The sequence below is a fragment of the Melozone crissalis genome, unplaced genomic scaffold (genome assembly GCF_028551555.1).
Source record: "Melozone crissalis strain CALT ecotype California unplaced genomic scaffold, PUWL_Pcris_2 ptg000035l_1, whole genome shotgun sequence".
Taxonomy (NCBI): domain Eukaryota; kingdom Metazoa; phylum Chordata; class Aves; order Passeriformes; family Passerellidae; genus Melozone; species Melozone crissalis.
Window position 1 is genome coordinate 10,831,907 of NW_026535813.1, and position 17,632 is coordinate 10,849,538.

A 17,632-nucleotide genomic window follows, 5' to 3' on the forward strand; every position below is an offset into this window, starting at 1 on the left:
ATCGTCTTTTTATACTACAAACTATGTGTATCATATTTACACTTGATTCCCAATACCTATCACCTATGGTAGACAGTACGCTTCTATTCTAAACCAATCCCAAAGTGCCAACATCACAGCAGAAAATGGAGAACAAGAAGAAGAAAGAAGGACTAGACACGCCCTGATTCCTCCATCTTGTCCCCATAACTCCTATATCAAAAATCCTAAAATCTATATTTTCACCCTGTGAATACTTTATTATTACACCATTCACGCCTGTGTGACTTTGACGTCCTCATACAAAGCTGGCAATTCATTGCAAGGATCAAAATCAAGCCACCAGGTGTTCTGGGCAGCATGCCAGGGTCTCCGAGCCCCCCGATGGGGTTCTCAGCAACTCTGGACATGCAAAGGGATGTGCTGAGTTCCCAGTCAGTGTGTTACCTCACATGCATTATATGGTAAGGTTGCTTCCTGTGGGAGATTAAGTGTATTAATTTAGAAATCAATTGGTATAACTATGGATTTGAAACTTCTTTGAGAAGAGGATGTTCTGCTCTGATAGCTATACCAGCAACATAAGCTGAATCTGTGACCACATTAAAAGGTTCATTTTTTAATTTTTCAAAGGCTCTGACAACAGCTGCTAATTCTGCAATTTGTGGAGATCCCTCCACTATTTGTATGTCAGATTCCCATTTTTGTGTTTGAGGGTCTTTTCATGTCATTACAGATTTGTGGGATGACCCTGAACCATCTGTAAAGATGGTTAGAGCTTTGAGAGGTGTTCTACTTTGGATTAATTTTGGGGTCAGATGAATGGCTACATCAGGATTTAAAAGTTTGGTTTTTGGGATATGAACTGAAATTTGGCCTGTATAGCTATCTAGGGCAAACTGGAGATTTTCATTGGTCTGGAGCAAATGCTCCAAGTCCCCAGTGGTCAGTGGCAAGTATATGCATGCGAACTCGCACCCTGCAAGAGAGCGGAGGCGAGTTCTAGCCTTTTGTATTAAATGTGCCATGATTTCCTGGAAGGTGGTAATTGTCTTTATAGGTTGGTTGTTTGTAAAAATCCATTCCAGTATCAGCAAAGGGTCTCGGACTTAAAAGTCCCATTGGAAAATCAGTCCATAGAATCAAGGTGCTTTTCCCATGATGATGAACTGGAAAGGCAGGCTGGGCTCAAAGCGATGGGCTTTGCGTTAAGACAGGGCTTCTTGAACCTTGGTGATGGTACCTCTGGCTTCTGTTGTGAGAGTGCATGGAGAGTCCAGGTCTTCGTTGCCATGAAGAAGGTTGAACAGGGGAGCAAGGTCCTCTGTTGTAATTCCTAGCAGTGGATGTATCCAGTTGATGGATCCACATAGGCTGTGTAAGTGTGTCAGGGTTTTTGGTTCATCTCTTAGGGTGAGCTGCTGGGGTACGATGGTCCTTTCCCGGATCTGGACTCCAAGGTAAGTCCATGGGTTGGTGGACTGTATTTTGTCCTCATGGATCTCAAAAGCTGCCTTTTCTATGGTTTCAATGGTCCTTTTAACTGCTTTGTCTAAGTAAGCTTTATCTGAAGCACAAACAAAGATATCATCCATATAGTGGTGGATGATAGCATTTGGAAATAAGTTCTGAATGGGAGAGAGTATGTGAGCAACGTACCACTGGCATATAGTGGGACTGTTTTTCATTCCTTGAGGAAGGTAACACCAACAATCTCTTTTTAGTGCGGCCTCTCTGTTAAGAGAGAAAGCAAACCATGGAGAGTCCTGGGGGTGCAGTGGAATGCTGAAGAAACGGTCCTTAATATCTATGATAGCAAGTGTCCAGTCGCTAGGCAGCATCAATGTGGAGGGCAGGCCAGGCTGGAGGGGGCCCATGTACGCGATGACCTTGTTGATTTTGTGAAGGTCGTGGAGGAGCCTCCACCTGTCTGTTCCAGGCTTTGGTAGTATGAAGACTGGAGAGTTACAAGGGCTGGTGGTCTCAACGATGTGGCCTTTGGCAAGCTGTTCTTCCACGAGGGCTTGTCGTGCGTGCAGCTTTACTTTAGAGAGGGGCCACTGTTCATTCCAGACAGGGTCATGGCATTTCCAGGTGAGACAAGGGGTATCTGGCAGTGCACGCTCCTCACTGGCCCTCATTAGAAATCCTGAGTGGGAATACGTAGGGAAGCCCCCCACTGGGACAGAACGTCCCTGCCCCAAAGGGTGATGGGGGCCCATACCACAAATGGGCGGATGGTTGCCAGCTTGCCTTCAGGCCCTTCGACAAGGATGTTGTTCTTGTTGCGCATGGATACCGTAGCTCCACCAATCCCTGAAATCATGCCTGCAACAGGTTGTAGATCCCAGTGTGCCAGCCATTCTGAACAAGTGATGATGATCACGTCAGCACCGGTGTCCAGCATCCCTGGTCAGTGGATCTTCTCTCTTCTGCAGTAAGACCCCACTCAATGGTAGGCTTTCTTGATCCCACAACTTGTGCCCACATTGCTGTAGGGTTGAGAGGAATCTGTTCCCTGTGATTCTCTGGGAGTAGAAAGGCTTGTGTGATTGGAGTTCCCTTTGAAAGGAAAAATGGTAAGTCCATGCAGTACACCTGGACGAGAATGTCTTGTCCCGGGCACACTGTTTGTACTTCTGGATGAACGAAGATTTCCTTTGGGCTATGGAGAGTGTCACTGTGGGATCTCAGTCTCTCAGAACTGGGGTGCAGGGTGAACGAGACCACCCCTGGGGGGCTCGGGAGTCCTGGAATGTTGCCAGAAATGTCTGGTGGCTGGACTTTAATCCCACACAGGAGACAACATCTGTATGAGGACAGGAGGATTTCACCGGGGTGAATGGTGAAGGGATAAGTTAATTGGAGTGTGAGATACAGGGTTTAAAATTTCTGTACAGGGGGGTCTAGAGAGGTAAGATGGAGGAATTGGGGCGTGCCCTTCTCCTTCTTCTTCTTCCTCTAGGCCTCCATTTTCTGTGGTGATGTTGGCACTTTGGGATTGGTCTTTACTAAAAGTGCACTGGTTAATAAGGGTAGAGGGTATTGGAGAAAAATGATAAATATTGTATACGTAACTCCGGGTATAAAGATAGGTGGCCGCCCCAGGGGCTCTCAGTGTGTGCCCATGGCTGACTGCTGAGCAGAACTCTGTCAGGCCAAGAGAAAATCTTTTAGATAAGCAATTAATAAACACCGAGACCGAGAAAAAATCTGAAGTTTCCTCTCGTCCTTTCGAACCCGGGGGCCCAAGGCCATCTTGGGCTTTTCCCAGACCATCTAAACAGCCCCAAAATCCGACATGTCACCTATAATTAAGATGTCCGAAGGACCACCTTTTGGCCTGTATTTACCTGTGGGAACACGATAAACATTCTCATTATTAAAGTCAATGGACAGAGCAGTTACCAGTTGAAAGCAGGTTCCCATCTGTATCGCCCCGTGTGTTGGATCTTCTTCTTGTGGTCCCGATCTTCCTGGGATGGTGCGTGGTTGGGTCTGGGTGGCCTTTGATTTGTTGTTGTCACAGTCCGGGGCTCCACCGGGCTGCGTAAGGCGTTTCCTGAATGCTGCTGGTTGCGCTGCTGATTCTGGTGTCTTTGATAGGTATTGCGGGGTGACCTGTCTGGACAGTCCTTTATAAAATGTCCAAAATCTCCACAGTGAAAGCAGTGGGCCTGGTCTTTAGAAGCCATTACTGCATATGCACCAGAAACTCCTTCAGCAATACCCTTAGCAACTGTTTGGGCCACTGTATTTTCAGTGGACAAGTGACGTGTACAGCTTCCCAGCATTTGCTCTATGGTAGCGTCTGTATCCAAGGGTAGAGACCTCAGAATTGCTTTGCATTGTTCGTTTGAGTTACTCATGGCAAGCTTACATAACAGCTCCTTTCTTGCCTCTGAGCTCTCTATTTGTTTTTCCAGAGCATCTTTAATTCTGTCCACAAATTTGATAAAGCTTTCATCTACTTCTTGTTTAATAGTAGAAAATGCATCGTCGGCATTGAGTCATCGTGGACAAGAAGTAAGTAGGTTTTTGCTGCAAGTGCCCCACCTTGCAGTGCCTCCTTAGACAGTTTGTCAACTTGTTCAGAGGGATTCTTTAAATTCCCTTCCACAGCCAGCTGTTCTACTGTAAAATCTGTCTTATCAACATATGTGGAATATGAGTCTGATAATGTTTTTAATTGTTTTTTCCAATGTCTTTCCCATAACATATATTCTGCTGGGGAAAAGAGGCAATGGGGCAATATTTTTAATATCGTGGGGTGCTAAAACGTGTGCCTAGAACATAGATTTTAAAAAATTTCTAAAAATATGTGAGCTTCTGCCGTGTTCTTTGGCTATAGTTTTTAATTGTACGAGTTCCTTATTTGAGTTAGGTTCTCATGTCTTTATAGTAGATTCCCGGCCTTTTTTTCCTGTTTTTATAGTCTACTGGGAAAGCATTAATTTTTTGCAACATCTGCCAATCACCTGCCTTAGTAGCTTCTATCTTAATTAGAGTCCATGGATCAATGTCCACTGTATCAGAATCAGAGTCACTGGAACTGCTGTTGTCCAAGGAAGAGGAGTGACAGCAAGTAGCCCGTGTCCTATGCTTTTTACGCTGTGTAGGAGCGGGATTTTTCAAAGGCTTTGGGGGCTGTGAGGAGGCACATGGCATAGCTTGGCCAGAGGGAGGCGGCGGTGGGGCTGGGATGGCAGCACAGCATGCACAAGACTGGGGGAGATGGGTGGCACCGTGGGGGGTCTCTGGGATTCCGTTTGGGTGACATTGAGGGTGGGTAGGTGTGGGATTTCAGCCTGTCAGGACTGAGGTGCAGAGTGACCGAGACCATCCCTGGGGGGCTCGGGAGTCCTGGAATGTTGCCAGAAATGTCTGGTGGCTGGACTTTAATCCCACACAGGAGACAACATCTGTATGAGGATGGGAGGATTTCACTGGGGTGAATGGTGAAGGGATAAGTTAATTGGAGTGTGAGATACAGGGTTTAAGATTTCTGTACAGGGGGGTCTAAAGAAGTAAGATGGAGGAATTGGGGCGTGCCCTTCTCCTTCTTCTTCTTCTTGGCCTCCATCTTCTGTGGTGATGTTGGCACTTTGGGATTGGTCCTTACCAAAAGTGCACTGGTTAATAAGGGTAGAGGGTATTGGAGAAAAATGATAAATATTGTATACGTAACTCCGAGTATAAAGATAAATGACCGCCCCGGGGGCTCTCAGTGTGTGCCCATGGCTGACTGCTGAGCAGAACTCTGTCAGGCCAAGAGAAAATCTTTTAGATAAGCAATTAATAAACACCGAGACCGAGAAAAGATCTGAAGTCCCTTCTCGTCCTTTGGAGCGCGGGCGGCCCAAGGCCATCCCAGGCCTTTCCAGACCATCTAAACAGCCGAAAATCCAACAAGTGGCGTTCGCTGCGTGGGCTACTTCCCACCAAACCTTTCGGGGGGGGAAAAGCCCTGAAGAGCTTAAGAGCTGAAGAGCCAAGAGGACAGCACTGATAACTCCTGAGGAGACAAGCCTGAAGAAAGAAGAAAAAAAAAAAAAAAACGGCCAGGAGAGTCTGCAAAAATCAGCAGTCACTGAGAATTCCATCTCTCAGCTTCTGCCGAAGACAGTTCGTAGCAGAGCGGCCTGGACTGGGACCAGAAAGGCGCCTCTGGATCCATCTCTCGTGACCTGCTGGACGGAGATCGGGAGCCTTCAGACCGCTCTGACGACAGATTTGGTAAGAAGGCCAAATATAGGAATATGGGGGGCACACTCTCCCAGGAACAACAGGAAATCTTGTCCGCCTTACAAGGCGTGGCTGAATTATATACAGAAGGGATCCCAAAGAAAGAATTAAAACAGTTATTGTGGGCAAGGCTCAACTACCCACTTGCAGAAACATGCCTGCTATTCGAAGTGGGGTTTTGGCAAGAAATCAATAGACATTTATATTTCTTAGGAACGAAAAAAGATGAGACAGCGTTAAAGCTGCTCTCGCCGGCAAGAATTATGCTAGAAGGCATTTCAGTGCAGTCGAAAAGACTGGATAAGCAGCGAAAAACTGCGGCACCCTCAGAGGGGGGGGAGCAAAGCTCCGGGAAAAAATTAGCTCTGGTCTCAAGTAGCCAGGGGGAAAGGGCTCTCGAGAAAAGACAGCAGGAAATAATATTAAACCCCCCGGTCAAAGAACGCAAGAAACCCCAAAAGCGTCCTGAAACCCCAGAGAGTATAGAGGAGTCAGGAACGGAAGGGGGGGAGCAGGAGGAAGACAAGGGATCGGGGGGGGGCGCTCTCTCGCGAAGGGCACAGCGGCGCGGCAGTGGCAGAGCAAGGCGGCGGCGCGGCGGCGGTGCAAGCGGGCAGCGCGGGTGAAGACGAGAAGACGCGCGCGGCAGGCAAAACTCGCAAGAACCCGGGGGGGGGAGTCACATACCAGCGCGGGGGCGGCAAATGCGGGCGGCGAATTGGGGGAAACCGCACAGCCCCAGAGGGCCACCGTAGTGAGACGCAGGAGGCGCGCGGTTGTGACGTCAGACCCGGTGCGGAGGTCGGCCAGAATCGCGGGGCGGGCCGGAATGCCGGCGGGAGGCGGGCTGTACACACCGGAGGGAGGAGTGAACACAGCGTCAGAGGAGGAGGAGACAGAGTCAGGGACAGACCGAGGGGAAGAAACCTCGGGGGTGGAAGGAGGAGGAGAGGATGACGTCAGCTCGGGAGAGACAGGGAGCGGCTCGGAGAGCACGCATGCGCAGAGAGTGGAGCGCGGGCGGCGGCGGGCCCGGTCCCCTGTGATGTCTGGGGTGAGGAGGGGCCGTGCTAGGGGCCCCACACCCTCTCCGGACTCGGTGTCTCTGGTTGAAACTCTCGGAGTCCCAGTCCCTTCCCTTCAAGGGAGACGTTTTGGTGTTCAAGCCCCATTTTCAGCTGAATTAAAAGCCAAGCAAACACGGTCTCAAATGAGAACGCCGACACGTCGGACCGGAAGAGGAAATGGGGCAGTCGAGCTCACTCCGTCATCCGAGCCAGGGAGGCTGGTGACAGCGCCACCTAGTGGCAGGAGGGCAGAAGTGCACGACATGCCGGATCGGTTCGGCGGAGCCACAGCGCCATCTCGTGGCGAGACTGCAACAATGCAGCAATTTTTTCCAACAATATATAAAAAGAAAAGCATTTCAAAGAAGACAATGTTAACACAACAAAGGGATTATCCATCCACTTCGGGATTTCATGAAGATGATGAAAGCTCAGATGAAGAACAGCTACAAGGAGAAGATGTCATAAGGATCACAGCATCGGAAGGTGTCCCGACATGGATGCTGTCAGCAGCAGAAGCAGCAAAAAGCTTCTTGCATTCATTTGATACAGCAAAAAAGAAATATCAACAGGATCCTCGAGTTTCCTTTTCGGATTTAGGAGCAAGGCCAAAAACCTCAAGGCGAAAAATGAGACACGATGAATCACCGATGACGTCCACAACACCATTATTCATGCAAATCCCAATGGAGTCTCAAGAAGAGGAATTTCAAGAGCCGGTGAAGACGATGGATTGGAAGCGAATCAGAAAAGCGTTGGCAAAGGAAAAGCATTTATTCCCGGGATCAGGAGATTTGACAATGCCGGTGACATATGATGCCCAGGGACAGAATCCAAGGTGGGAAAGGATGGGTCATGAGACACTCAAAGACTTAGGGAAGGCGGCTCAAACTTTTGGGCTGAACTCACAATACTTCAAACAGCTACTAAAAGGGACATTTACTATGTATGATCTCACACCATATGATATTCGAAGTATTGTGGCAATGATCCTCACTGACACACAGAATCTTATCTGGGAAAAAAGGTGGAGAAAATATCTTGCTGAGTTGCGGAACAGATATCAAGGTGGGCCAAATGCGAACCTCACAGAAGGGCAGTTAGCAGGGGATCCTCCAGATGACAACCCAGGGGAACAAGCAGCGCGGCTTCCATGAAGAGTGTTAAACGACATCAAAAAAGCAGCGCGATTGGCAATCATACAAATTACACCAACAGGAACTCCGGATGTTCCGTTCCCTTGCATCAGGCAAGGTCCCACAGAGCCATTCATGTTGTTCATCGACCGACTCACGCAAGCCGTGGATCGACAGGTGACGACAGAAGAAGTGAAGAGGCCTCTCTTGGAGAGTTTAGCTTTCGGCAATGCCAACCCGGATTGTCAACGGGTCATTAGCACCATGCCAGGACGGCCATCCTTGGCAGAGATGGTGGAGGCATGCAGCAAGGTGGAGACACCTCAGCACGTCGCAGCGATTGTGAAGAATGAATTAAAAGAGGAATGGGAAGAACAGCTAAAGGGACGCTCAGAAGGGCAATCAGAGGACAAGACATTGGAGAAGATGTTCGAGAAATTACTCCATCAACAGGACGAAAACGTCAACAAAGTTCTTGCGACAATGCAGAAAAAGAACAAACCCCAAGGAGGACAGTGCTACAGATGCGGGGAGTCTGGGCACATGAAAAGGAATTGCCCACGGACACATATACCAACGCCAGCCCAGAAAGCAGAAAGGCCAATTTGTGCACATGCACATGCACATGCAGTCATGCTCATTCTCTCTCTCTTCCTTGTGGGTAGTCATATGCGCTCTCCACATTCTCTTGTGTGATCACAAGCTCTTCTTGTGCTGTCATGTGCCTCCTCTCACTTTTGTGTGTCCCCTCTCAATGAGACTGTGTGCAATTGCACTCACTCTCCCACTTTCCCACTCTCCTTCAGATGTAGTCACATTCCCCCTTATCTAGGTTGCAATCTCCCTTCTCTTACATACAGTTGTGTGTGGTCTCTGTCATGGATTATCCTCTCTTGCTTGCTCATTCTCATGATTGTGCTTGCTCTCTTCATGTGTGGCTGCACTCATAAGCTGCTGCTTGTTTGCTTCCTCTCACTCTCACAGCCATGTGCTCCTTGTTCCTCAACCTTATGCATGGTTGTGCTCACTATCCCTCTCTAGGTTGTGCATGCTGTTCCTCTCTTGGGTGTGATGGCACATGCTCTCCCTTACTTGGTCGCAATCTCTTTGAGGCTCACAGGCAATTGCCTGCCCTCCCTCACCCACAGTCATGTTTGCCTTTCATCTCTGGGTTACGGTCTCCCTGTAGGCCATATATGGCTGTGAATGCTCCCTCCCTCTCTCTGTAGCACTCTCAGGGGACATCCTTCTTTGTTGCTCCCTCCTGCACTCTCTTGTGCCAGGTCGGCTGCTCTATATTTCTTTCCAAGCCTTACTAGGTTTCTCTTGCTTGTGGTTTCTCTACCTAGCATGCTCATGCTAGCAATCATATATTTGCTGTTGCTAGCTTTCCCATAGAACAGATTCTAGGAGGGTCTGTTCCATGATCTTCCCAGGCCCAAAGGTGAGGCTGACTGGTCAGTAGTTCCCAGGACCCTCCTTTCTACCCTTTTTAAAGATGGGTACAATTTTTCCCTTTTTCCAGACACCTGGGACTTCATCTGACTGCCATGAATTTTCAAATATCATGGAGGGTGGCTTGGCAACTACAATGGCCAATTCCCTCAGGACTCTGAGATGCATCTCATTGGATCCCATGGACTTATGTACCTTCAGGTTCCTCAGGTGGTCGTGAACCTGATCTTTATTTACAGTGGGAGGGGCTTTGCTCCCCCAGTCTCCATCCTGCTATCCACCCACTTGAGAGGTGAGGGAAGAGATGTTGCCATTGATTTCCTTTGTGCCATTTAGCCTGACCAGCAGATCTTGACTCAGCCATGCTGGGCTCATCTTCCTTTCCTGACTTGTTACACCTGGGGATCACTGGCTCTTGTGCACTATGGAAGGCTCCCTTAAAGATCTGCCAGCTCTGTTCTGTTCCCTTGTCCCTGAGGGCAGTTTCCCAGGGGATTCTACTGACTGTCTCCCTAAAGAGCTGGAAGTTTGCTTTTCTAAAGTCCAGGGTCAACTTTACTCTTCATCTCACCCATATACCTCAGTACTGTGAACTCTGCCAATGCATGATCACTGCAGTCCAGGCTGCCTTCAGTCTTGATGTCCCTGATTAGCTCACTTGTGTTTGGTGACCATCAGATCCAGCACTGCATCCCCTCTGGTAGGACCGTCTATTACCTGGCTCAAGAAGTTAGCCTCCATGCATTCCAGGAGTCTCCTGAATTGCCTACAGCTCACTGTGCTGCTCTCCCAGCAGATGTTGGGGTGGTTGAAGTCCCTCAGCAGGATCCAGTGTACTCAGCACATCTCAGTGCAACATGCCAAGGGCCCTTGCTATCACCCTGTCCCTCTAACCTGAGTGTGTTGTCTCAAAACTTGTCATGGCCAAGCCTGATATTATATTGTAATCATATATTATGCTTGAGCTCTCCCTCAAAAGAAATTGCACTGTTGTTCTCTTTGTCAAATGCTCTCTCTTTCTGGGTCATAAGCTTTGACTGTCATTCTCTGAGTTACATTCTTTGGGACCCATGTGATCTCTTGCTCTTTGGCTCTCTCTCCCTTCTCCCATTTTTGGCACTCTTGCTCTCCCTCCCCTCTCTCCTGCCACACTGTCTTTTTTTTCCTTTTCTGGGTTGTGCTTTTTCATTCCCTCTGTGAGTTGCCCTCTATAGGTTTCTGACACCTCCTTTGGACTGTCCTCTTGCTCTCTTTCTCTGGATTGTGTGTATCACTCCTCTTACCCCCTCCTACCCCCCCTTTATTCTTGGGTCAATGGTGGGCTGTATCTCTCTCTCTGGGCTGACTTCTATCACACCCATCCCTCTTTGGACTCACTTTCTTCCCCTAGTCTGTCTGTCTCATATTCACGGCTGGCCTCTCTTATTCTCACTTCATCTCTCTTACCCTCCCCTCTCTGTGGACCACCCTCTCTCTATGGGTCGATGTGTCTCTCACACCATTTGGGCATCTTTCTCTCTACACTTGCACCCCTCCTGAGGCACCACTCTCTGGGTCTTCTCCTCTTGCACCTGCACTCTTTCTTTCTCTGGCCCCCTCCACCACCTCTTGCCCCACTCCCACCCTCTTTTACCCTCCTCCCTTCTCTCCTCCACCTCTCTTTCTGTCTCTGCTATCCATGCTCTCCCTCTCTCTGCTTCTTTCTGTGTGTGTCTCTCTCTGTGGTCCATCCTCTCTTTGCATCACTGCCCACCTCCTTTGGGTTGCCCTCCCACTCTTTCTCTGTGGGTCAACGTCTCTTGGGTTCTCTAGTTTCATATCCTAAGGTCAGTCTTTATCTCAATTTACCTCTTGTTCACGTCCTTCTCCCCATCTGGGTATATCTCTTCTTCTGTAGCACCTAATCTCTTTCTCTCCAGGTTGCCACCTCTCTCCCTTTTGCTCCCCATCCCCTTTTTTACTTGCCGTCTCTCTTCCCTTATCCTCCATACCCCCACCCCCACTTGGCTGATGTTTCTTGCCCTCACTTAATCTTTCTTCCTCTCCCTCTCCCTCTTTGTGGGTTACCCTCTCTCCATAGGTTGCCATACCTCTCATTTGGGTCATCCTCTTGCTCATGAGAGGGTCGACTTCTCTGGTGCACTTTACCTGTCTCTCTTGGATATCCTGTTTCTCTCTGTGTTTAATTCTAGGTCCACCCGCCCCTCTCATTCTCTCTAGGTTTGCCTCTGTCTGTCTTTCTCTCTTGGTTGCCCCCTCCATCCCCTGCACATCACCACTCATGTTGTGTGCACTCTCCCTCCATTTGGTTCACTCTCCTCCTCAGTTTCTCTTCCTTATTGCCAATCATCTCCTACTCCTCTCAGTCACACAAGTTCTCTCTCTCAGGCTCTCTTTCCCTTTGGACCCCCCCCCCCCTTCCTTGTGAGTTGCTCTCTCTCTTTTTCTGGGTTGAGCCACTCCTCTTTCTGGGCCATGCACACTCTCTCTCTCTGGGCTACACCCACTCTCTTGCTGGACTATATCTACCATCTCCCTCTCTGGGTCAAGCTCTCACTTTCTCTGAGTCATGGGTGTCCCCCTCCTCTAGCTCACATGCTTTCCCTCCCTTCCTCTTTCTGGCTCTTGCGCTCTCTAGGTCACACTACTCCTCCCTAAGTTACACACACACCCTGACTCACATGCTTTTTCTTTATGGGCTGTTCTTTATTGGTTACACATGCTCTCTCTCTCTCTGGATCATGCCCCTTCCCCCCCATCATGCTGTGTCCCCCATCATGCTCTCTCTCTCTCTCTCCCCCTCCTCCCCCACATCACATGTTATCTCTGTCAGTCTTTGTGGGTAATGCTTTTGGTCACATTCTCATCTCAGTCACTTCCTCTCTGGGTCATGCTCTATGTCTGACTGGGTCACACATCCCCTCTCTTCCTCTCATCCACATTCTCTCTCACTGGGTGTCTGTTTCATACTTTCTCTGTGTCTGTCTCTGGGTCGCATGTGCTTTATATCTTTCTTCAGATTGTGTTCAATCCAGTTCACACTGTCTCTCTGGGCTGTGCTTATGTTCTCTCTGGGACATGTTTGCTTTCTGTCTTGGTCATACTCCTTTCTCTGTGCCATGCTCTCTCTTGGGCCCACACACACCCTCTCTTTGGATCACATGCTCTTTCTTTCTCCCTCAGTTGTCACAGACATCTTTTGTGGAAAATCCTTTCTTTAGGATTTTTCCCTCTTCTAGGAAGCTGAGGCCCCAGAAAGAGAATGTAAACAATGGTTATCTGCTGCTGTGGAATGCAACAGGTGCACCTGTGATTGGCCCATGTTCCATGTTTACAATTAAGGGCCAATCACAGGACCAAGCTCTCTCTGGGACAGAATCAGGGAGAGCTCCTTTGTTGATTGATTCCTTTTTCTATTCTTAGCTTAGCAGCTTCCGAATTTTTTCTCTCTATTCCTATTAGCATAGTCTTAATGTATTCTATATCATAAATTAATAAATCCAGCCTTCTGATCATGAAGTCAAGATTCTCATCTCTCTCTTCACCCCTGAAAGACCCTTGCAAGCCCGGTAACAACTGGTGAACCCTGACTGAGGACAAAAATCAATTTGATGAGACCAGAGGAGCAAGAGCTGCACTGGGTAAATCCCGAAGGCAGCATTGATGGTTGCTTCACAAGTGACCACAGAAGTGGATTCTAGCAGGAGCTGAAGAACTGAGGATCCTGACTTGGACAGAGTTCACAGCCAAGGCTGACCACAAAGTGAACCTTCTGAAAAACCTCTGGGAAGATGTTCGGAAAGAGCAGCAGCACCATGGAGCTGGCCAGAGCATGCTGGACTCTTTCAAAATGTACTGTTGGGTTTTCCCTTCCTGAAGATGCAGCCCTCCGTAGTTTGTGGCTGTTCATATGGGGAACACCCCCTTTAGAGGATGAGGTTCAATTTTCTCCTTCAGAGGAGAAACTTATTGCCCTCTGGAAAAACTGGGGTGAAGAGGATGGAATTCTCTTGTTGGAGACAGATCTCTATGAGTTTTTTCGATGGGCAAAGCTTTTTGGGTTCTTTACTAATGTGCTATATGCCCTGGATTGTTTTCGAATGGGAGTGCATGGACTCCATTTTCCGATTCGTTTGGGACCAGGGGTGTGGCTGCCCCGGCATCTACTCAGCATTTAGAATGCTCTTTCCAGTTTTGAAGCGGAGAGCAGCTGTTTTTCCCTGGATTCCTAATTGCACAGGGCAAGCTCCATTTCCGCCGAGTTCAGCGGGAGAAGACCCTTTGGGGGATGGGTTGCTGCTTCCCAGCCCCCCCCCTGCTTCCCGGCGGGGGGGGGGGGGGGGGTGTGAAACTTCACCGCAAGCTGAAGAAGATTTTTTTACTCTGTCTCTGGAGCATGCTCAGATGGAGCAGTCCTTCCCCCCCCTTCTCTCTCTCCAGGGGAATGGGAGTGGGCAGCCCCACCACAGCCAGCACTGCGGGTGCCGCCCCTGGAAGCCTGGCAGGCCTCTCCCCAACCGGCCTCTTGGACCCCGCCCCGCTCAGAGATGGGGGTGGTACTGGTCCCCGAGGCCCCCCCGCTTGCTGGGCCCCCGCGGCCGCCTCCCAGACCCGCCCTGTGGGTGCTGCCACCTCCCCGGGCGATCCCGCCCCCGCCTCTGCCGGTTTCTGCATCTGAGAGCTCAGAAACACTGCTTCCTGCCCCTGCGCCTGTGTTGCTAGGAGACGCCCTCGGCGACAACAGCGACTTGGCGCTGCCTCCCCTGGCTGTCCTGTCACTTCAGCCCGCCCTGCGGGTGCGGACACTTCCCCGCACGGCATCTCCCGTGGCTGTCCCTCCGGCAGCTTCTCCGCCTGCGAGCTCAGAAATGCCGTTTCCCGCAGCTGAGCCACTGTTGCTAGGCAACGAAGACACGTCTGCTGCATCCGGCTCAGCGGGGGAGGCAATCTCTCCGGCCTCGACCCCTCCGCCAGCCCCCTCGGCCCCCCCGCAGCCTCCACTGGCCGCCCCAGCAGTTCTGCCGCCGTCAGGGACTTTGTCCTCCGTGTCTACATCAGAGGCTGTCCTGGAACCAGCGGCAGGTTCGAGCTCGGACCGTCCCGGGCCGGTTGCCTTTGCAGCAGCGGCCTCGGCGGCCGCCCTCCCCTTCCATGGAGGGAAGGTTGTTCGCCAGCTGGCTGTGGGTGCAGCCCGATTGCCGGCTTTCAAGATCAGCATTCTCGGCGGGTTGGGGACTGGTTGGTCAGTTGCTGCCCCATGGAGGTTGCCATCTCTGCCGCCCCTTGCGCGTCCCAGCGTCGAAGGCCGGGTGCGTTCTGCCGAAAGTTCCTCCTTTGGTCCCCAGCCCAGAGGGGGTGGTGCTGTGAGGCAGATGGGAGACACACCTGATGCATTTGCATTGCAGAGGCAGAGGGCAGAGCTGGAAGAGATGATGGCTTGTTTGCTCTGGGGAACAAACATCTCCAGACCCGAGACAGGATTTCTGGGGAAGGCTTCTATTTCTCTGCTGCTGGCATGCCTCAGTGGTTTTGGGGAAAGGAAGCGTCTCACCAACCGTGCTGCCATTGTACTGGCAGCAGGGTGTAGGCCTGTGGGAATGCAGAGCCTGCTTCATGGGTTTGGCCAGGGCTGCTGGGCTCAGGAGGTCCCTGGGCCGGGCCCACTGCCTGGCTTTCTGATGGCTTTGGGGGTTGTGGTTTCCCCTATCGGTCCTGGCCCGCCTTTTGTGGGCCAGCTTTGGGGTTCCTGGTCCGTACATGGGCCAGGGCCTCCCAGTGCCTTTCTCTGGCTGCTCTGCTGCTGCTGCTCTTTTCGACAAAAAAAAAAAAAAAAAAAAAAATTAAATAAAAAAAGATTGAAATAGCTGGCAGCAGCTCTGAAGCATTGAAGGGCCAGAAAAGGACATTCCACAAATTTTTCAAATTCTTTGAAATTGTTTGAAATTGTTTTATGACTGTCAATGGTTTTTGATAACTATTGATGGACTTTTTCTGCAGCAAGCCTGTTTCAGGACCAAAAAGGACTTTCAGATATGTCCAGGAGGAAGATCTTCAGCCCATGGACTGTTCCTGAAACTCAGCTGCTCTGACTTGAATTTTCTTTGTGTTGTTTTTTGCATTTTCCTATATTGTAAGAGTGTTTTAGTGATTTGATAGAATTGTATGTTCTACAGGTGAAGAAATTTCCTGTTCATTCCACACCAGCATTTTTTCTTTTTAATTTATTAGAATTTAAAGGGTGTAATGTCACAGACATCTTTTGTGGGAAATCCTTTCTTTAGGATTTTTCCCTCTTCTGGGAATCTGAGGCCCCAGAAAGAGAATGTAAACAATGGTTATCTGCTGCTGTGGAATGCAACAGGTGCACCTGTGATTGGCCCATGTTCCATGTTTACAATTAAGGGCCAATCAAAGACAAGCTCTCTCTGGGACAGAATCAGGGAGAGCTCCTTTGTTGATGGATTCCTTTTTCTATTCTTAGCTTAGCAGCTTCCGAATTTTTTCTCTCTATTCCTATTAGCATAGTCTTAATGTATTCTATATCATAAATTAATAAATCCAGCCTTCTGATCATGAAATCAAGATTCTCGTCTCTCTCTTCACCCCTGAAAGACCCTTGCAAGCCCGGTAACACTCAGTGTGTCTCTTTCTCTGGGTTGCGTGTGGTCTCTCTCTGGGCCAGTCACATGCTCTTTTGCAGTTTCTTTGTCATGCACACTTTTTCAGGGGATGTGCTCTCTATGTCATAGGTCTACTCTGAATTGGAATCATGCTGTGTCTTGGACAGATGCTTGCTTACTCTCTAATTTTAGAACTTTCTCCTTCTTTGTAGCTTTCTCTCTGGGTCTCTCTTTTACCTGTTTTGTTTCCAGTATGTTCTTTAGCAATATATCCTACTGAATAATAACCTTGTGGATATTTTTCACCAGCCTTCCAGTAATACAGCGCTTCGTTGATTTTCATTAGTTTAAAGGGGTTTTTTTGTCTCTCTCTTGTAGATATTCTGTTATTTTATTTATTCTTATGGATTTGCATCATGCCCATACATTTGTATAAAGTGCCCTGGCAGTTGTAAAAATCCAGGTGTCTTCATGTCATATGACTCTTCATGCCCATTATCGTTTGGGGAAGAGTCAAACTCCATTTATTATAAAATGTGTTTTTGCATAATAGCTAGTTGTTAAGGAATGTTAGAAGCACCTGCCTCCTCCAGAAGTTCCAGTCCAGGACTTCCTCCTGCCCACCCACTAGGACCAGTGGCTAGTCCAGCCTAAAGTTTGCTAGCAAATATACCACCACCCCTCCCCACTCACGCTCAGTTTGGGGAAGCCTAGCACGAGTCATATGGGCTGTGACCCACTCCAGCAACTGATGCAGAGCCTCTCACTCACCTCACTCACGCCAGCCCCTCCCAGTAGCTGGTTGTCAAGACACACACTGTTCCCACCCTAGTGACTGGAGGTTAAAGACTGCTACTTGCACCAGTATATGACATCACAGGCCAGTGCCATCTACACCCCCAGTCTGACTCCGGTAACTGGCACCAGATTCCACTCACACAGATGTCATCAGTAGCTGGTACTTAGTCCCTACAACACACATATATGCAGGATACAGTGAGATTACACAGAGCAATAGCTAAGAAAAGATTTAGGAAGACAGAACAGACTGTGATGATCAGATGCAAGGCTGTCAGACAAGTTACTGACTGGCCCTGTTTTACATGTGTCTGGTCCCTTTTATACCACTTTCTGTCTACCGCCCTTTTTGTTCCTCCCTGCTCTCCCTTCCCCCTCTGTAATCTCATGAGTTACATAGTTCTATGGATTCCTGCATGCCTCCCAGTTCAGTATACAGGATCCCTTCTAGTTTTCAGTCTTATCAGTTGTAAAGTCCGTGTTGATCTTCCTGTATGTGGAGCCTGTGGTTTCTTGGTAGTTCATCAATTAGTGTGACTGGTCAGGTGTATTTCTTTGTCACTGTCTCCATGTTTGTTCTGTCAGGTCTGTTTCTGTATATTTTAGTTTCTGGTTTCCCCCTTTCCCCCTTGGTTTCTCAATTGACAATGTCCCTGATCAGATAAGCTTGCTGGAATAAATATTCTCACACTCTTACTGTGATTCCTCAGGTTTGGTTCTCATCACAGATTCCCTTACCACTTTTCGGCCAGGCTTGTGTCCCTGAATGCTCTTGTTTATGGCTTCTTCCTTTTCTTATTACCTTTTTTTGTGTTGAAAAAGGCCTTTGACC